Source organism: Dermacentor albipictus, chromosome 7, assembly GCF_038994185.2.
Source record: "Dermacentor albipictus isolate Rhodes 1998 colony chromosome 7, USDA_Dalb.pri_finalv2, whole genome shotgun sequence".
Taxonomy (NCBI): Eukaryota; Metazoa; Arthropoda; class Arachnida; order Ixodida; family Ixodidae; genus Dermacentor; species Dermacentor albipictus.
This window is the reverse complement of record NC_091827.1, coordinates 87,006,806-87,026,098: the sequence shown is the minus strand read 5'-3', so window position 1 is coordinate 87,026,098 and position 19,293 is coordinate 87,006,806. Positions and strand designations below refer to the sequence as shown.

At 45.5% G+C, this 19,293-nt stretch overlaps 1 long non-coding RNA gene across 1 annotated transcript in view; it reads right to left on the bottom strand.

The window, feature by feature from the left end:
• The window catches only part of LOC135899676 (uncharacterized), a 44,933-nt gene that overhangs the window by 10,631 nt on the left and 15,009 nt on the right, over positions 1 to 19,293 (bottom strand). Inside the window, exon 3 of the long non-coding RNA XR_010563685.1 lies at positions 13,257 to 13,517. This is a non-coding gene — a long non-coding RNA (uncharacterized lncRNA). The remainder of the gene's footprint in view (positions 1 to 13,256; positions 13,518 to 19,293) is intronic.

The following is a 19,293-nucleotide window of genomic DNA, read 5'->3' as shown; positions in this document are numbered from 1 at the left end:
ACCGGCAGCCTGAAGGCCACCCACGGAACGGCGGCATCTTAATTTCCTTTCTTTTTTGGCCTTCACTAAATAAAGTTTGTACCACCACCACCTCGCATTGGACGCGGTGAGCGTCGAGCAACGCAGCGTTCGGCGCGGCAACGAAATGTGCGCCTGAGCAAGCGTCGCACGCCTGAGCCTTAGAAACAGCTCGTTTCTAAGGCAACACCGCATTCACTAGAGGCGCTTTTGTACCGCTTTGAAGCATCGTACTCGTGGCTCAGTGGTAGCGTCTCCGTCCCACACTCCGGAGACCCTGGTTCGATTCCCACCCAGCCCGTCTTGCAAGAGTTGAGCCAAAGCCACTTCTCCTCTGTCGTGACGTCACGGTGTCACGTGATTTCATGGTCACCGCCGCGCCTGAGGAGCTGGGTTGAGCCCTCGTAATATGATTCGCATAAAAAGTTATGTTTTATAAATAATGGTCGTTATGCATAGGCACCCTGTCCGATTGGCCACAGTTATGATGACCATGCCACTATAATGTGGGGCTTGGTCAACAAGAGAACACACGCAAACGCAGATATTGCAAGGTCTTTTAAACAATTTGTGGAAAGCGCACAAACACTGGCGAATCAGAAAAGTTCCTTACGTAAAATACCTTAAGTGAATGGGGGACCATGGAGCAGAATTCACAAAGCGTTTAGTTCGGTCGTATTTTCTCTCAGTCCTTGGCCTCCTGCATTCGCTAATACACTCGAACCTCCTTATGACGAAATTAAAGGGAAGACAAAATTACTTCATTACATCCGTTACTTCGTTATACGTGTTAATGCCTTTCACTGTAACATATGCCCAATGGAGTACACAAGTGTGAAGATTGAAAAAAGAAAACGGCATTGCAGCCCACGGCACTTCCAGACGACCACGCTTGTGATGAAATCTGCATAAAACAACAGAGGGTGATTCCACGAGAGATCAACACGGGTAAAAAATATCATATTTTAGATTTCATTGAATATCTTATATTTTATGCGCGTATCACTAGGTAGCACTAAAGTGAACGTGGCTTCTTTGCCAAATGAATATTTTAGGAGGAAAAAAATAACGAGATTCTTCAGTGTGGAGGTGCCTATTTAATGCACAAGGCATTTTCACAAATTCACAACGATGTGAAATACAGTATGTTACAGCTACAAAGAATACATTCTTGTGTGTAAAACCTAGACGTAAAGAAGGGTCAGCTAGCACTGTTTCAGGCTTCCATGCAAAACGGAATTGTTTTAAAAAATTGCTTAATTTGCTACAATCTTCAAAAGTTGCTATATTTACTATTTTTTATCAACTAAACGAATAGATGTAGCCTTTTGAAATTTGCTCGACTGCGAGACCTTAACCTATTCAACAATTGTGCTGAATATTCTTGCTGTATCACAAATAAATATTTCTACAATTCGACTTAAATTGGAAGTTTTGACAAAACTGAATGACATTTAGAAATGAAAATTAAAAAAACCCCATCGTGAATTTTTCTCAAAATCTCGTAAAGAACTATTCACAGGCACGTGAAAAAGAATATTAAAAACATGTTGCATTATTTTGTTTGTAATCACAATACAGGTGGTAGAAATGAGAGGTTTGCCAGAATTCAGCAAAGTGCTGAGGAAAAAGGACATCGGGGTAAAAAGAGCGTGCGTAAGGCTCTGACTTGCCTAAACGTGACCGTAATGATGACATAAAGCCATTTTTGACCTTATGAATAATACTTCTGCATAAAAGTTCGTTTACTACACTACTTAGTTAAACTACGAAGCGTCAGCATAACCATTACGTGGCTCATGTGATTTAACAGCAATTGCAGCATAGATAATTTGTGCCTTCTGTTAATGCAGGGTTTTTATTTCTTTCTGTGCTACAGAATTAACAGTTAACTCTGTATTAATGTACACAGGTAACAGAATGTACGGCAGGTAAATGCCTCAAAAAATGTCATACTGGTCATTTCAAGAATGTCATTATACAACCTAAGAGGCGGTGGTGGGAGTGGCGATGGTGTTGGTTAAGGCAGGGTTAGCTGGCAGATAGTTCCAGCGATTGCTTATTTTACCGCCTCTGAAGAAAAAGAAAAAAAGTGAACTGTTAGAATACTATATAATCAAAAGTTCACAGTCCCTAAGGATCACCACTTGTCGGAAAGTTCACAGTTTCTTAGAAAAGCTGGAAAGGAGCACGAGACTTCCGCTTTCAGATACTTGGGTCTTTTGCGAAACATTACCTGGTCCACGCACTCTTGAGGAAATTGCCTTCTGTGCAAAGCCTCAAGTAGAGCATTTATTTCTTCATTGAAATATTGGCAGGACCAGATGAACTCTCGGCCAAACTTGCTGGTATACAATGTATGGGATAGTTGTTGAAGCACCACTGACCAATGCTAAACGATGATCGCGTGCTGAGAACACGTCCTAAGTTTACGAAGCGCTGCAGTACTGGCAGCTCTTTCCGCATTTTTCTATAGGACCAGCTGATCCAGAGGGCCAGATCACGCAGTTCTAATGGAGCGAATCCAATACTCAGTGGCACAGTTGCTTGCCTGTTGACTTACTGACCTGTCAGTGCACGCTTGTTGATGATCCGCACATGCCACATGGAGGCAGGGAGAGCGCACAAGGAACTTCGAGCATACCCGCTGTATACGCTCAGAAAGGCTTTATCCTTTTCCAATTACCTGCTGCAGTGCGAGACACTAATACAACGCGATCAAAATTGGTGGCGTCAGGCTCGCTTAACCAAATATACCATGACCGTTGGCCCGGAACACGTAGCGAAGATTTCCACTGGTTCCTTTTGAGGCGGCGAAAGTTATCTACTTCATCCACATCTGCATAGAGAAGTTTTACATTTTTCAGCATTGCGGCCATCTGCGCCACCATTTCAGAGGCTGGCCTAATGACTGTAGTGCTGTCTGCTCCGAGATTGTACAGCGAGGCTTGGTGCTTTACTAAGCCACCAACACCATCGCAAGCGTTTTTGCCATGTCCTGTGGCCGAAAAAAAGCCACTTCGTTGACGCGTGCTCCTTCTGGGACAGCTGCTAAAGCTGATACTTGTTTTTGAAATGGCTACTGGCGCCGTCAGAAACGTATGTAGCATGTTTGCTAAGCTGAAGTTCTTCCTTCATGCGCTAATAGATTTTTTCCAGCGCAAAGCAAGCGTGTGCAGCATCATGACATACGTCATCACTGAGAACCGCAAAACATTGAGTGGATCCGCTACTCGTGACGACACACGTCAATAGCGAGACCTGTTTTTTTGTGTCAATGGTATGATTGTACGTCGTTCGGTACAACAGCTGTCCAATTCTCTGCAAAGCCAAAGACACGGGATCCGTGCTGTTGATTCCGTTTGGCGTCGTATATTGCTGATGCTTGAATGCCCTTATATAATCAAGGGTGATCCACTTGACAAGCCATGCACCAAGCTCCTGGAGAAAGGTAGTAGCCTGTGCGGGGGGGGGGGGGTCTTTTTGACGAGGTCGCCATTTTCCCATACCGCATTGTTTACCTCTGTCTCTTCAGGGATTCCTAAAGTTGTAGTAAAAGCATCCTCATTTGCGCAATAATCACAATCGCCCAGGAAATAATCGGTTGTGGGCGAGGTAAAAAACATCGTTCTTTGAGGTGGGTAATTGTGTAGGCGCCTTCAATGAGCTATTCTAGCGCGGAAACAAACTGTGTGGCGTTGGCGCAATACATGCAAAGGTACACTTTTCGTTGTGGAGCAAGAACCCATTTCGGCCGGAGAGAATAAAGCTTTGAGAGCCCAATAGATGTATCCGGATTGGCTTCCTTAAAGAGATCATATGCCTCCCGTACCGAGCGGGTCATGAAACTCCTGGCAGCATACTGTTTGTTTCCATCAATCGAAATAGGTATTACGTCCTTTTTGTTGGGACTCTGCCGAGCACATCCATGCTCGTCTTTGGTATAATATTCCACAGTGGTCTAAACGTCTGTTGGGTTCAACCGTGTTCTCTCAGGTGCGTCTGGTACTGACCATATTTCACATTTCTCGCGCCAACGTCGGGATTTGTATGTCATGTAGGCTGACAAATTTGGAATGAGAGCTTGAACTTTTCGGCGCTCCAGCTGGCATCGCAGTGGATTTAACAAGCGCATTCGCTTTTGGTACGAAGAGCACATGTCATAGGTTTCTATAAATTTGGCGAACCATTCGGCGCACATGCCGCAATTGGTACCTGAGAGGTCCAAGTGGCGCTTGCACTATACGAAGTAAGATTTGGACCTTGCAGTGCCACTGAGTTGAATTTGCTTAAGCACCGGGCGAAAGTTCCTTCGTCGTGAATCCTACTCCTGCTGATGAACGTGAGGCAAAGTTTCAAGTGGCACTTCTTTCTACCTCCCAGTTCGTTTTCTTCCGGTAAGAATTCATCGCTTCCGGTGGATTCACTTCCCATTCTTCTACACTCTATCAACTCGATCAAAAGAGACGATTTTTACAGCAGCCGCATCTGAAAGCGTGAACTAAATATGGGCGCCAATGATGGCCGAGGAGAGGCATGACTCCACGAATTTATGTCGGAAATTCAGACATTTTAGAACAGCGTGGTTGAAATAATTAGAGTTTACCAAAACTGACTTTATGTCGCCATTACGGTAAAGTTTAGGCAAGTCAGAGCCTTATGCACGCTCTTTTTACGCCGATGTCCTTTTTCCTCAGCACCTTGCTGCATTCTGGCAAAGCTCTCATTTCTACCACCTGTATTGTGATTACAAACAAAATAATGCAACATGTTTTTTAATATTCTTTTTCACGTGCCTGTGAATAGTTCTTTACGAGATTTTGAGAAAAATTCACGATGGGGTTTTTTTAATTTTCATTTCTAAATGTCATTCAGTTTTGTCAAAACTTCAAATTTAAGTCGAATTGTAGAAATATTTATTTGTGATACAGCAAGAATATTCAGCACAATTGTTGAATAGGTTAAGGTCTCGCAGTCGAGCAAATTTCAAAAGGCTACATCTATTCGTTTAGTTGATAAAAAATCGTAAATATAGCAACTTTTGAAGATTGTAGCAAATTAAGCAATTTTTTCAAAACACTTCCGTTTTGCATGGAAGCCTGAAACAGTGCTAGCTGACCCTTCTTTACGTCTAGCTTTTACACACAAGAATGTATTCTTTGTAGCTGTAACATACTGTATTTCACATCGTTGTGAATTTGTGAAAATGCCTTGTGCATTAAATAGGCACCTCCACACTGAAGAATCTCGTTATTTTTTTCCTCCTAAAATATTCATTTGGCAAGGAAGCCACGTTCACTTTAGCGCTACCTAGTGATATGCGGATTAAAATATAAAATAATAAATGAAATCTAAAATATGAAATTTTTTACCCGTGTTGATCTCTCGTGGAATCACCCCAGAAGAATTGGCGTGTGCTCCACGCGATTTAGCATCTGACGCTATAGCTTTTGGATAGGGGGACTGTTATCATCTCTGCAATGCCCCCGCATCGTTTTCAGGCTAAATGCCGCACGCAACAGCCGCGTCACATCAGGGAGGAGCTTTGCGCCGATCTTCACTCTCTTGAATGCGTAATCTTGCAAACGACAATCAAAATTTGGAGCCGGATATCTCGAAGCACACACCCTAGAAGAAATCTTCCAACTTTTGCTGGGTAGAAACCCGGCTGGTTCTGTGCTTTCAATACAAACAGACCCGCTTACTGCAGTCGACAAAAAGGTTAATTATTCAATTTTAGCAAATTGAGCTGCTGATAGCGATGATTATCAGCTCACTTTGTGTCCCCCTGGCAGCATAAATTGTTTGCACAGGTGGTCTTCGCGTTCCTCCCAGTGCCTATTTTTAAGAAAACCATAAAGCTTAATTTCGAACAGTGAAAAAATGCGCGGCAAACAAGAAAACACACAGAAAAGCGGGATACGTAGAACCAACACCTTACTGATAACTCAAATCATTTAACATGCCCCCGATTGCCATGAGCTCGGCCAGGTAATCTCGCTCAGGTCATGACAGATCAATGGAAGGGGTGTTACACAGCAGTCACCTAGATTGTGAATGTACTCCGCTTGTATTATTTCATCAATGAACGGCAAACTGTGCCTAGTCAATACCACGTACTAATGAAGGATGAGGTACATTTGAAATCCCGGCAATGAATGCCAAGGTCTTGGCATCTTGGCATATTGGATGGGGCATCTTGGCATTGTACATAATGTTTCGGTGCTCGTGCAAGTGGTCGTTGAGGCATACGCCAGTTTGGCCAAAGTACGTCTCGCCACACTTGTGTGGGATCGAGTAGATGACCCCTTGTACGGACGGGACAATACCTGACTTGTGCTTCATGAACCACGAAGAAAAGTTAGCGCGCGGTATGATGTCTCGCCTTCATAGCTTCTGTAGTTTTTTCGCAGCCGAGAAAACACAACGCACTCTATTGCCCCGGCCAATCTTCGTCAACCTGTGCGAAATGCTGCGCACATATGGTGGAATGACATGCCGATTCTGTTTTTAAATTATGGGGTTTTACGTGCCAAAACCACTTTCTGATTATGAGGCACGCCGTAGTGAGGGACTCCGGAAATTTAGACCACCTGGGGTTCTTTAACGTGAACCTAAATCTAAGTACACGGGTGTTTTCGCACTTCGCCCCCACCGAAATGTGGCCGCCGTGGGCGGGATTCGATCCCGCGACCTCGTGCTCAGCTGCCCAACACCATAGCCACTGAGCAACCACGGCGGGTTGCCGATTCTGTTCAGCGATGTCTCACATCTTGGGCCTGCCTCCTCGTTGGACCACTTCGAGCAACTGTTCAGTCACCGAAGAAAGGAAGTGTACTGAATAATTGGCCTCTACAACAGGCGCTTCGCCTGTTGAACGAAACTATTTGCATTGTGAGGGGGCAAGATTTCTTGAGGGCGTTGGCAAGGAAAAGGTTAGTGACGCTCCTCCTAACTAACTTTGAGTTGGGCTAGCTGAAAGGCAAAAGTTGTTTGCCGCTTCCTGGTTCATACATCCAGCAAACGTGTGTAGGCGTGAATAAAAACTTCACATCAAGAAATCATAAGGTGTTTTAATCGGGCAATTGAAACGCGAGAACACCGTCATTATGAACCAGAACCAACTCGTCCAAGGCTATACCTTAATGATTAAATGTCTTTTTCATAAATATATGTATGCTAAATGAATTATGAGCCTCGTTTTAATGTAATAAATTGAGTTATTGCAATAGCTTACAGCACACAAACAGAAGAAGAAAATGGATTTGTGGAGTTCAGTGTTCCAAAGACACGCTGCTGCTATCAAATGCGCCATTTTTGAGGATCCTAGATTCTTGAGAAACATGACTGACAAGCGACCTTGGCACCACTGCTGCCATGAAAAGGATCGAGGCACGAAAAAGGAAACTGAAGTGCGTGACTTGATACTTAGTTTATTGGAATCACTAAGCGTGTCGAAACGCTCAAGATGTCCAAATACGGACAACTCGCGCGCTCACACAGATCATGGTGGTTCTATGATGAACGACAGGGTGGGAATGGACGCACGTTCCCTAAAGTAATCGAATACGCCCTGACATGACATACATTTCGCACTTGATGTAAGCCCGACTCTTGTGTGTTGCCTTGTGTGTCCGAATATGTTGACTTACTTATTTACCACTGATTTGACGCGTTGTAAAACGGAGCAATATGTCGCCAGCTTCAGCACAACACTTTGGTGGTAAACGAATGAAGTATGATGAATGACTGAGCAAAACATTGCAGCTATTTAGCAGGATAACAGCATGCAATGAAAAAGGAAAACAAACCTATATCCCATTCGTCCATATAGTCTTCACCGATGCTTCGTGGTTCTTCACTTATACTAGATGGCCTATTGGCTGAGATCAACGAGCGCAAATATGTCAACTCTAATTGACTGTACAGAGTGCTCTCCGGCAACAATTAACAAAAAAATTACCGCCCAGGCACTCCGTGCAGATGGTTAACAAGCGAAGCTGAAACGTGTGATCCCTGTGTTTATCACAGGGTTAATACCCATTGTTCGTTAAAGTATTTCTCAATTATTTTTTGCGTCATTGTGTTTCTTAAGAAGCTTACACCAACGTTAGGCTGCGACGGAGAGAACGACGTCAGTGACGGTATGCCCGCTGTGCGCCGCTACCGCTTGCGTTCGAAGTCTCAATTTTGCTCGGTGGCGTGGTTAGCAGCATCCGCCCGCCACTGTCGCTTGCCAGAGACACTCCTATCATGCACAATGAACTTACTACATTCTTTTACTTAGAGAGTAGGGTTTTCCCGCCGCCTCACTCCATGCTAAGCAGGCCGCAGGCGGTCACGCTCAGACTCTTGCTAACGAATTCCTACCCAAATCCGGCGTCCCTTAACAGCATATATCCCGAGATTTATCCGAGTGGTTCTTGCGTGGCCTGTGGTGAGGTTGCTAGTTTGCCTCATATACTCTGGGTGTGCAGGTTGCTGGACGCGAAGTTCACCAAGGAAGAGTGGGACGCGCTCCTTCGAAGTCCCGTTTTTGAGGAGGAAATCCTGCCCGTCTAGCGCGCCCGCGATCGCGCCGGCAGCCTAGATCTGTCAGCCCCGTCGTGGGATTAGCTGGGTGTGCGTTTTATCGCGTTTTGCTGGACCCAATAAATGTTTATGCACTCACTCACTCACTCACTCACTCACTCACTCACTCACTCACTCACTCACTCACTCACTCACTCACTCACTCACTCACTCACTCACTCACTCACTCACTCACTGACTCACTCACTCACTCACTCACTCACTCACTCACTCACTCACTCACTCACTCACTCACTCACTCACTCACTCACTCACTCACTCACTCATTCTTCGATATGCATAGCTCATACCCTCTTAAACAATGGCTCATACCACCATAAACGTGGCCTCCCCATCACGACGACAAAAGTGAAATTCTGCGCTGGATTGATGAGTGGCAACAGAGCCACCTGTGAAAACAACGACGACGACAACGAACGCTGAAGCAGTGGCACGAGCGGTAGCGCAGAGGGGCGCCAAAGAGTAGAGTTACTGCATATAGATCCCCCAGGGAGGCTCCCTGCGGGAGCCACTTACATAAACTGTACGAACGAGCTAGATGTGGAAGACGACGCCGATGCTCGAGCCATTGTCGATGGTGATAGTTTTTTGCTCACAGGCGGGACAGATGGATTTTCGTTTCGCCTAGCCATATAAAGCGTCACTGTAATATGAACAATATGCAGGTACATCTGCTTCTATTGACATCTTGCTACCACACTATGGAGGAAGCCATCTTATGTGTGTCTGACCTGTGAAATGACGAAATAGTAGATAATGTTTAACAAATTTTGCAACTCATGAACGTAAACTAAACGTTTTGTTCCCATTGGCCCAGACTGCCCTGGAAAATTTCGATTGCACGCTTCTTAAATTCCTACATAATGCGAATAATTTTTTACATGTGTTTATGGCGCCCATAGGATTATGAAAGAAAGGAATACGCTTATTTGATGCTCGAACCAAAGAAGGTGACTGAAAAAATAAGGCCTGGTAAGCGTTAAAATAACAAAGTAGTCACAAGCAGGTGTGTAAGTAGCAAGCACTTTATATAAACAAAGTTGCTTAAAGGGCAGCAACGGATACAGTTAAGATAAAACACTTATTAGTGTGTCTTTACCAGGAGTTTCCTGCCTTCGATAATTCAGACTTAGTAAGTGATGCCATTACTAAGCAGTTAACAGGTTTCAAAGACGACCTAATAAAAGGTACTAGCTCGTTTCAACACTTGTGTGGTATAGTTTCTATAAGGGCGTCTTTATACGACCTTTAGCTAAATCATGGCTTCTATAATTACGTTGGAGTTATATTTAGGTGCTGCACTTTGGCGCACATGTGTGCGGAATGTAGGTCACATAAATATAGGTTCATAACCTAATTTATCCAGAAACATAGCTCCCCACCGGTAGAACCTCTGTTCCTAAAGGTAATGGTTATATATACTTATAAAGTTGTTCTTGGAGCCATGTCCAGTATAGTATATCAGTCATTGCATTGTGCGATGTGTTGTTCCACTTTGTTCTTTATTACTTTCTTTACTGCGCGGTTTATTACAGGCAACCTAACCTTCCTGTCAGGCATGACCCTTCTACACGTGTCATTATTTGATGGCGCTATAGACATCACTAAACAACCCGGCAGTGCTCGCTTTGTTTCGCGCACCTGTTGAGAGAAGGCTTTTAATATAGACGCGACCTAATTATTTCTTGGCAGTAGAAGTGCCCCTTGTAAGCAAAACGAGTTCCACTCACTTATGCAAGCACCAAATGTCTTTATGTACCGGTGTTTTACTACTTAGGCCTCGTAAACTGACTACCTTTGCTAGTCGTGTGCCCCACCCCCTTTGTGTAGTAAATGCAATTACCGGCACCATTACTAACTGATTTTACTAAAACCTTGGTTAACTTTCTCACAAACAGTTACTATCTTCCGATTATCCGAAATCTCGAAGAGAAGGACAGGGCCGTTAGACGAAGTAGAACATTGTTGTATAGAAGTTACATACACAGTTATAAAGCGCCTCTGGAACGCTGGCCAATGTTTCGATAAGGGACCAAGGTGGTCCTACCTTTCACAAAGCTAGCTCCCCCAATACAAACGTTGGCCAGCCTTTCTGAAGCACACTGTTCTTGTAACCTTTATACGACAGTAGCATATGGTTAGGAATTGATGCGAGCGTTTTTATAAGGGCGCATTGTCAGCAATTGCCTTAGAGTCGCGTGACTAGCAGGGCTACAGCGTTCCTGCTTGTTTCAGAGGGTCTAAGAAGCTAGCGTGTCTGACGCTTCCTCTTATGGTGCAGTGTAATTCTATCCGCTGAGCAGGTTCGATGCGGTGTTTACTTATGACGGTTACATGCATGGTTGTCGTGAAGTTCGTCTCAGACAAGTGGCGCCTTTCGACTCACAGATTGGAAGGTAAATCTGTTTCAGCTTTTTTGCCAGCAGTAACGATCGCCGAGAGTGCACTACGGAGAAAAAAAGTGATTCAAGCGCAACGCACAGGTTGAAATCACTATGAATGAAGCTTTCGTGAAGCGCTTACCTAAATGATGAAGAACAATAAATGGGACGCGTGCCATCGTCTCTATTATCGTGTGTGTAACGTGTCATCTCATGCAATGTTGGCGATTTGCCACGACTTTAAGGCGCTGCCATGTTTATGCGTATGCGCTGCACCATTCGCAATTTGAGCCGAAAGGCAAAGAGCTGTTCATGCGAATGCGCACGGTGAAACATCGGCAGAACGACGTGGTGAAGACGAGGGTGATGTTTCTGCAGGTAAGAGCGTTGAGAACAGATCTTTGGTGGGAGCTGTGTGATGCGAAAGACTTACTTTTCCAGTTTCGTTCCTCCGCACCTGGCCTATTGGAAACTGGCGCGCGCGCACAAGTTCTCGCACGCACGTGCTACGCGATAAGAAGCAAGCGCCTATTGGACATGACAGCGGCAGTCGTGGTCAGGGAAGTCCGGTAGGGTTCGGTAAAGCAGCTTCGCTTTAATACGCCCTTGGAAGCGTTTGCGCCCGTTGCTTTGCGAGCACCAATGCGGCAACTCAAGGCGAAATCTGCCGCGAGCAAAGGCGAGACGAGGGGGGGGGGGGGGGGTGAAAAGTGTTCATTCGTTCAATGCATGGGTTCGCACGTTCGCGTCCCTCAGTCGTTGTTCCAATCGTTTCATGGTGTGAGGAGCCACGAGCGAAAGAGAACGCATACACTGGCGTATGCTGCCTGAAGCCACGATGATCCAAATCAGGGACATGGCGAAATACCTGTGCGTTTCCACAGCGACGGCACCGCGACGGATCAGCAGTAGTGGCTATGACTTGACTATGACCGCTTTCAAGTACACTGTGGATATAGCACCCGTGCAGTTTGTTACCGAGGTGACGTGAAGAAAATCGAAAGTATGCAACACATTTCAATTCCTCTAAAGGAGATAAACGGGGCAGATATTGCCATGCGATTGACGTGAAGACAGTCGCATGTGCACCGTCATGTCGGGCCATGCCGTTTTTTTTTTCCTTTTCGGCCGTATGTGAGGCACCTAGCCATAAACCGCTCCTGCCGTAAACTCCTTTTGCGGGACTGCGCACCCACGCGTTGTAATAGTGCAGCTCTCAAATGTGCAGCCATAAACCGATGCCTATTTGAACACAGGTCGCTGCTGCTGCGAAAATCACAGGGCCGCGACGGTGGCCTTGGCTCGGAGATCGCTGTTTTAGTGGCGTTTAAGGTCTGCGCCACAGACGCTTAACGAGTTCACGAACTGCATAAAACTGCCGCGGCTTCGCCTACTTGATGAGCGTCTGCGTCATGGCCACCACCGATGCGCTGTCGATTTAGCTGCAAAGCTACAAAGAAGTCACGTTCCGCTTAACGGCAGAGCAGCCGATGGGGTTTGCGTTGCATAATAGACGAGAAACATTTCATGTATTGGAGTTTTCCTTTCAGGCTCCACAAGTTTAATGGCTGGGCATTCTGCCGTGAATTGAGGACTTGAGAATTTTATTAATTAGTGTTTGCATGTGTGCGTTCACAAAGAAAAGCAACCCTCCTGTAGTGCATCGGAGTCTGTACAAAACTTTAGCTGAAATTACATAGAAGACCTTGCAAGGTATCCCACGTAATTTCAGGTAAGGTTTTAGTAAAGTATTGGTAAAGTTTCAGGTTAACGTAAACTGAGCTGAAATAAGTTCGTGTTTGGCGTATTTTGAATGTGCTTCAAGCTTTTGCAATCAAATGTCGTATTCCCTGGTAAAAGTAGGATATTCGATTTCGGCACAAAATATTGAAAAATCAACATCCCAAACTGCAGTGAAACGTATTTAGGGCGGCTGCCATCAGCCTGCGTGCACGAATTAAGTGCGACAGGCACTACAAGAGCACCAGATTACATTCTTGCGCTTAAAAACTGGTACAGCTGTATTTTGTGCTTGCCTGAACACAAAGCACAAAAGTTACATTTCATGCGTAAGTTGCGAAAGCGTTGCATTATTACGCTGCACCACGAAAATGCGCAATTCGAGACGCCTTTTTATCCGTGTGCAATATTTCGCAGGTGCGACTCTAAGGGGACTTCAACTACATGAAATTTCCTCGTGCTAACTTTTCATGAAACAACATCGTGGTCAACCTCCACCACGGAGTACCTACTAAAGCCCCTTACCTCGTCGCCACCATAGTGCCGATACTTTGGCAGAAAAAGTGCAGTCGACTTCCACGATGTCATCTCTACCAGCAAGGCAGTAGCGCCGAAACTGAGGATGGCTGATCAGTCGTGACACTTTGAATTTCGACGCTGCGACGTCATCGTACACATAGTGGCGGACATGGCCCGAAACCCCTTGTAGATCGATGCGATGTCCATCTTGATTCCGGAAAATCTCGAGAAGTTTGGCCACGGTAGTGTCACTGACGACAGCTTGAGCTGTTAAAGAAAGTGGAATCAGGCACGCTTATCATCAATATAGGGTTTCCGGGAGCGTAGCAAGGAACTCAGTAAGTGGTTATAAAAACGTGCACGTAACAATTGCAAAGTGGCGCAGAATGTCGAAAGCTGCCTCCATAAGTGAAGTAACTGAGTACTGTGTGTTCGGAAGGGCAAGGCAATCTTACTGCTCACTATAATTTTCGTGAGGTTCTTTTTACTTCTGCGTTTCAATGAAGAATAGAAATTCGTTTCCGCTATGTTTTGCAGGCTTTATTGTCGGTCACCTGGTATGTTAGTAACTAACAAAAATAACCAGCCTCTTATTTGATCTCATCTTTCTTGCTCATAGCACAGTGAGGGCCCCGAATTTGGCAGAGTTGATGACGTGAGGCATATAGAAAAACGACATACCAAGTTTCATTTGGCTGATGCCTGTCCCTAAGTTAGTTCACCACGTGACGCCAACAGTTCAAAGAATCTTCCATGTTGACCACCTCGGTTAGGAATAGCGCTGCCTAACACTGCCAGGACTAATCTTGTACGAAGACGCAAGATACCCAAAAAAATGGGTGGTTGGGTTGTCGCTTCGGCAGCTTGATCGGTTAAGCATCGCAAGCGTAATGCGGCTTGGGTTGGGCTTCCACCTGCGGCAAGTTGTCTGTTCATCAACTTTTCTTTCCTTTTAAGTGATAATTTCAACATTGCAATCGAAAGACACAGTTATTTCCCTTATCTTTTTCTTCCACACCATTGTCAAATGGCTTCATGTGGTTGTGTCTACAAAAAAGGAAAAAAAAAGAAAGACGCCCCTCGGTTACCCTTCTTCACGATCATGGCATAGGGAGGGCGTCGACTATGGCAGCCTTCAGCGGTCAGAGTCGACATACGACATACGAGAGTCTATTGGCCAGCTTCATGCTTCATTTTGGCCAGCTGTCTGCGATATTTAAACTAAATGTAGCAATTACCTTGCCGTACACTTTTTCTGTCTTCATTGCTTCCTAATTAGTGACCAGCAGTTGAGCCCCTCAAATCCACTTATCCTTCTCGCTCATAAGAAAGACGTGACAGCTCGACGAGAAGCATTCATTCATAAAATGTTTACACCTGGTTGAAGTGGTTCATCGAGATTGGCCAGAACGAGGACTCTGGCAATACCTAGCAAACAATTAGCATTTGGTAGCAATGAATGCTTAACTCTTTATTTACCAGTGCAAACATTTATTGCCATTGGATTACGTGCATGACTGTATTATAGATATTATAGAGCTTGTATTCGAGGGCGCGAAACCGGGAAGTTGTAAGTTGAAGCGTGTCTTTCGCAAAGCGTTTACTATGTAAGTAGCTCCAAAATTGCGTCCTCTCGTTTCTTTGAAAGAAAGAGAGCGCGAAAGTCAGCGTTTTCAGTGCCACAGTTTTCAGAAAGAAGACGTTTGAAATGATGGCACCTACAAGCCAACTGTGCTTACCCTAAGTGAAAATTATAAAGAGACAAAAGAACTCATACGACTAGAACTTGAGACTGACTCCAACCAAATAACTGAATTTTATTAGCCCGACGTTTCGGAGCCCATTCGGCTCCTTCTTCAGGGGGTTGTTCTTCGGGGGGTGGCGGTGTGCCGCTTTTAAAGCGTCTTTTTTGAAGAAAGGAGGGGGGGGGAACACGGGAGGTGGGGAGACACTCCACAGACGGAAAGGTGGGGGGGAACAAAAGGAAAGGGGGGTTTGTGTTGTTGACCGCTTCCAAGGAGCTGCGATGACCGGTGCTGGGTGGAGTGCTCACGAGGGTGCCCTTGATGGGCCGCGGGGGGGGGGGGGGGGGGGAGGTTACAGGGTCGCGCCGACGTTCTGTGTTGGTGAAACGAGCGGGAGTCTATCTGGCTGTGCGTCCTTTTCTTCTTTTCGTCATGTCGCCAAGGCCATGGACATAGACCGAGGGTAGGTTGCCCTTCACACGGTTTATGTTATTCTCCGTATTCTGAATGCGCCATGACTCCAGTAGTAGTGTCTTTCGCCAGTTCGTTTCTGTTTGAAGGATTTCAGTTTCCTTGAAAGCAATTTTGTGGTCGGCGACTTCAGAGTGTTCAGCGACGGCGCTGCGAATACGGTTGAATGTCCTGACGTCGTTCTCGTGTTGTCTGATCCTTTCTTTTAGATTTTTGGTTTCCCCGATGTACGACGCCGGACAGTCAGCACAACTGATTTTGTAGACGACGCCTTGAGCTTTTTCTTTTGGTGGACGATCTTTTGGTTTAGGGAGGAGGATATTGAAAGTGTTTATTGGTTTGTGCGCCACTTTGAGGCCTTCTTTTTTTAATATTCTGCTGAGCGCTTCGCTGGTACCTCTGATGTACGGGATGGACACTCGCTTCTGGGGTTGGGGAGAAGTAAACGGCTGAAGGTCCCGCATTTTGTTTCTTCTTTTTTGTTGTCTGGTTGTCTTTCGAATGAAGTCATCTGTGTAGCCATTCCTCTTAAGTTCGTTGAGAACCGTTCTCTTTTCTTTCTTTAGATCCGATTCCGATGAGGAATGAGTTTCGGCTCGTTTGAATAAAGAATTTACAACAGACGCCTTGTGGTTTGCCGGATGGTCGGATTGGAAATGAAGATAGCGGCCTGTGTGGGTTGGTTTTCGGTAGACTGAAAATTTTAGAATGCCGTCTTTTCGTGTAACTTGTACATCTAAGAATGGGAGTGATCCGTTCTGTTCGCGCTCATATGTGAACTGTATATCCGGGTCTATGGAGTTTAAGTGTTTCTGCAAGTTTTCGACTTGGCTCGTCTTCACGATGCAAAAACAATCATCCACGTACCTGAGGAAGACTTTTGGTTTCGGGAAAAAAGTATTTAAAGCTCTCTCCTCGATGCTCTCCATAGTCAAGTTAGCCATGGCAACGGAAATTGAGGCCCCCATAGGAGTTCCTTTAACCTGTTTGTAGTAGCTGCCTCGGAAGGTGAAATAGGTATTGGACAGGCACAGTTCGAGAAGGCGGCAGATCTCGTCTACACTCAAAGGGGTTCTCTCACTGAGCGTATCGTCACGTTCCAGTGCATCTCTAGTTGCGGAAACAGCCAACTTAATGGGTACTCTTGTGAACAGAGAGATTACATCAAAAGAGACCAGACATTCATCATCTTCGATACGGATTTTTGATGTGAGTTTGATGAAATTCTCGGAGTCGCGCACGTGCGATGCTGTCCTTCCGGTGAGTGGTGATATGATCTGATGCAAGTAAGTGGATAGTGATCGTAGTGGGGAACACGAAAAGTCTACGATTGGTCGTAAGGGGATTCCGGGTTTATGGAGTTTTGGCAAGCCGTAGAAAGCTGGAGCGGATCCGTTCCTACAGATTAATTTTAGGTAGAGATTTCGAGAATTTGGGTGGCTGCGGAATATTTCAATCAGCGTCTTGTTCAGCAACGACTGAGTTCTCGTAGTGGGGTCCTTCTTTAGTCTCTCGTAATCTTGGCTGTCAAGTAGGGCGGACGCCTTATCCTCGTAGTCCTTTATGTTCAAAACAACGGTTGAGTTCCCCTTGTCCGCCGGTAGGATCACAATGTTGGTATCTTCTTTAAGCGTTCTCATTGCTTTTATTTCGTCGGAAGTTAAGTTGCGTTCTCTTCTGCGGTTGTTATTGGACCTTATTATGCCGATTGCTTTCAGTCTGACCTGTTCCCGCACTTTGGGGTCTAGTTGCTGGATGCCGCTCTCAAGGGCGGCGATCATCTTGGGGAGGGGTGGGTTATCTGTCGTAACATTGAATTTTTGACCTTTTGCCAGGATTTCTTTGCCAGGATGCCAGGATGCCAGTTTCTTCGCTCACAAGCGAAGAAACTTCAATCCTGGCAAAAGGTCAAAAATTCAATGTTACGACAGATAACCCACCCCTCCCCAAGATGATCGCCGCCCTTGAGAGCGGCATCCAGCAACTAGACCCCAAAGTGCGGGAACAGGTCAGACTGAAAGCAATCGGCATAATAAGGTCCAATAACAACGGCAGAAGAGAACGCAACTTAACTTCCGACGAAATAAAAGCAATGAGAACGCTTAAAGAAGATACCAACATTGTGATCCTACCGGCGGACAAGGGGAACTCAACCGTTGTTTTGAACATAAAGGACTACGAGGATAAGGCGTCCGCCCTACTTGACAGCCAAGATTACGAGAGACTAAAGAAGGACCCCACTACGAGAACTCAGTCGTTGCTGAACAAGACGCTGATTGAAATATTCCGCAGCCACCCAAATTCTCGAAATCTCTACCTAAAATTAATCTGTAGGAACGGATCCGCTCCAGCTTTCTACGGCTTGCCAAAACTCCATAAACCCGGAATCCCCTTACGACCAATCGTAGACTTTTCGTGTTCCCCACTACGATCACTATCCACTTACTTGCATCAGATCATATCACCACTCACCGGAAGGACAGCATCGCACGTGCGCGACTCCGAGAATTTCATCAAACTCACATCAAAAATCCGTATCGAAGATGATGAATGTCTGGTCTCTTTTGATGTAATCTCTCTGTTCACAAGAGTACCCATTAAGTTGGCTGTTTCCGCAACTAGAGATGCACTGGAACGTGACGATACGCTCAGTGAGAGAACCCCTTTGAGTGTAGACGAGATCTGCCGCCTTCTCGAACTGTGCCTGTCCAATACCTATTTCACCTTCCGAGGCAGCTACTACAAACAGGTTAAAGGAACTCCTATGGGGGCCTCAATTTCCGTTGCCATGGCTAACTTGACTATGGAGAGCATCGAGGAGAGAGCTTTAAATACTTTTTTCCCGAAACCAAAAGTCTTCCTCAGGTACGTGGATGATTGTTTTTGCATCGTGAAGACGAGCCAAGTCGAAAACTTGCAGAAACACTTAAACTCCATAGACCCGGATATACAGTTCACATATGAGCGCGAACAGAACGGATCACTCCCATTCTTAGATGTACAAGTTACACGAAAAGACGGCATTCTAAAATTTTCAGTCTACCGAAAACCAACCCACACAGGCCGCTATCTTCATTTCCAATCCGACCATCCGGCAAACCACAAGGCGTCTGTTGTAAATTCTTTATTCAAACGAGCCGAAACTCATTCCTCATCGGAATCGGATCTAAAGAAAGAAAAGAGAACGGTTCTCAACGAACTTAAGAGGAATGGCTACACAGATGACTTCATTCGAAAGACAACCAGACAACAAAAAAGAAGAAACAAAATGCGGGACCTTCAGCCGTTTACTTCTCCCCAACCCCAGAAGCGAGTGTCCATCCCGTACATCAGAGGTACCAGCGAAGCGCTCAGCAGAATATTAAAAAAAGAAGGCCTCAAAGTGGCGCACAAACCAATAAACACTTTCAATATCCTCCTCCCTAAACCAAAAGATCGTCCACCAAAAGAAAAAGCTCAAGGCGTCGTCTACAAAATCAGTTGTGCTGACTGTCCGGCGTCGTACATCGGGGAAACCAAAAATCTAAAAGAAAGGATCAGACAACACGAGAACGACGTCAGGACATTCAACCGTATTCGCAGCGCCGTCGCTGAACACTCTGAAGTCGCCGACCACAAAATTGCTTTCAAGGAAACTGAAATCCTTCAAACAGAAACGAACTGGCGAAAGAGACTACTACTGGAGTCATGGCGCATTCAGAATACGGAGAATAACATAAACCGTGTGAAGGGCAACCTACCCTCGGTCTATGTCCATGGCCTTGGCGACATGACGAAAAGAAGAAAAGGACGCACAGCCAGATAGACTCCCGCTCGTTTCACCAACA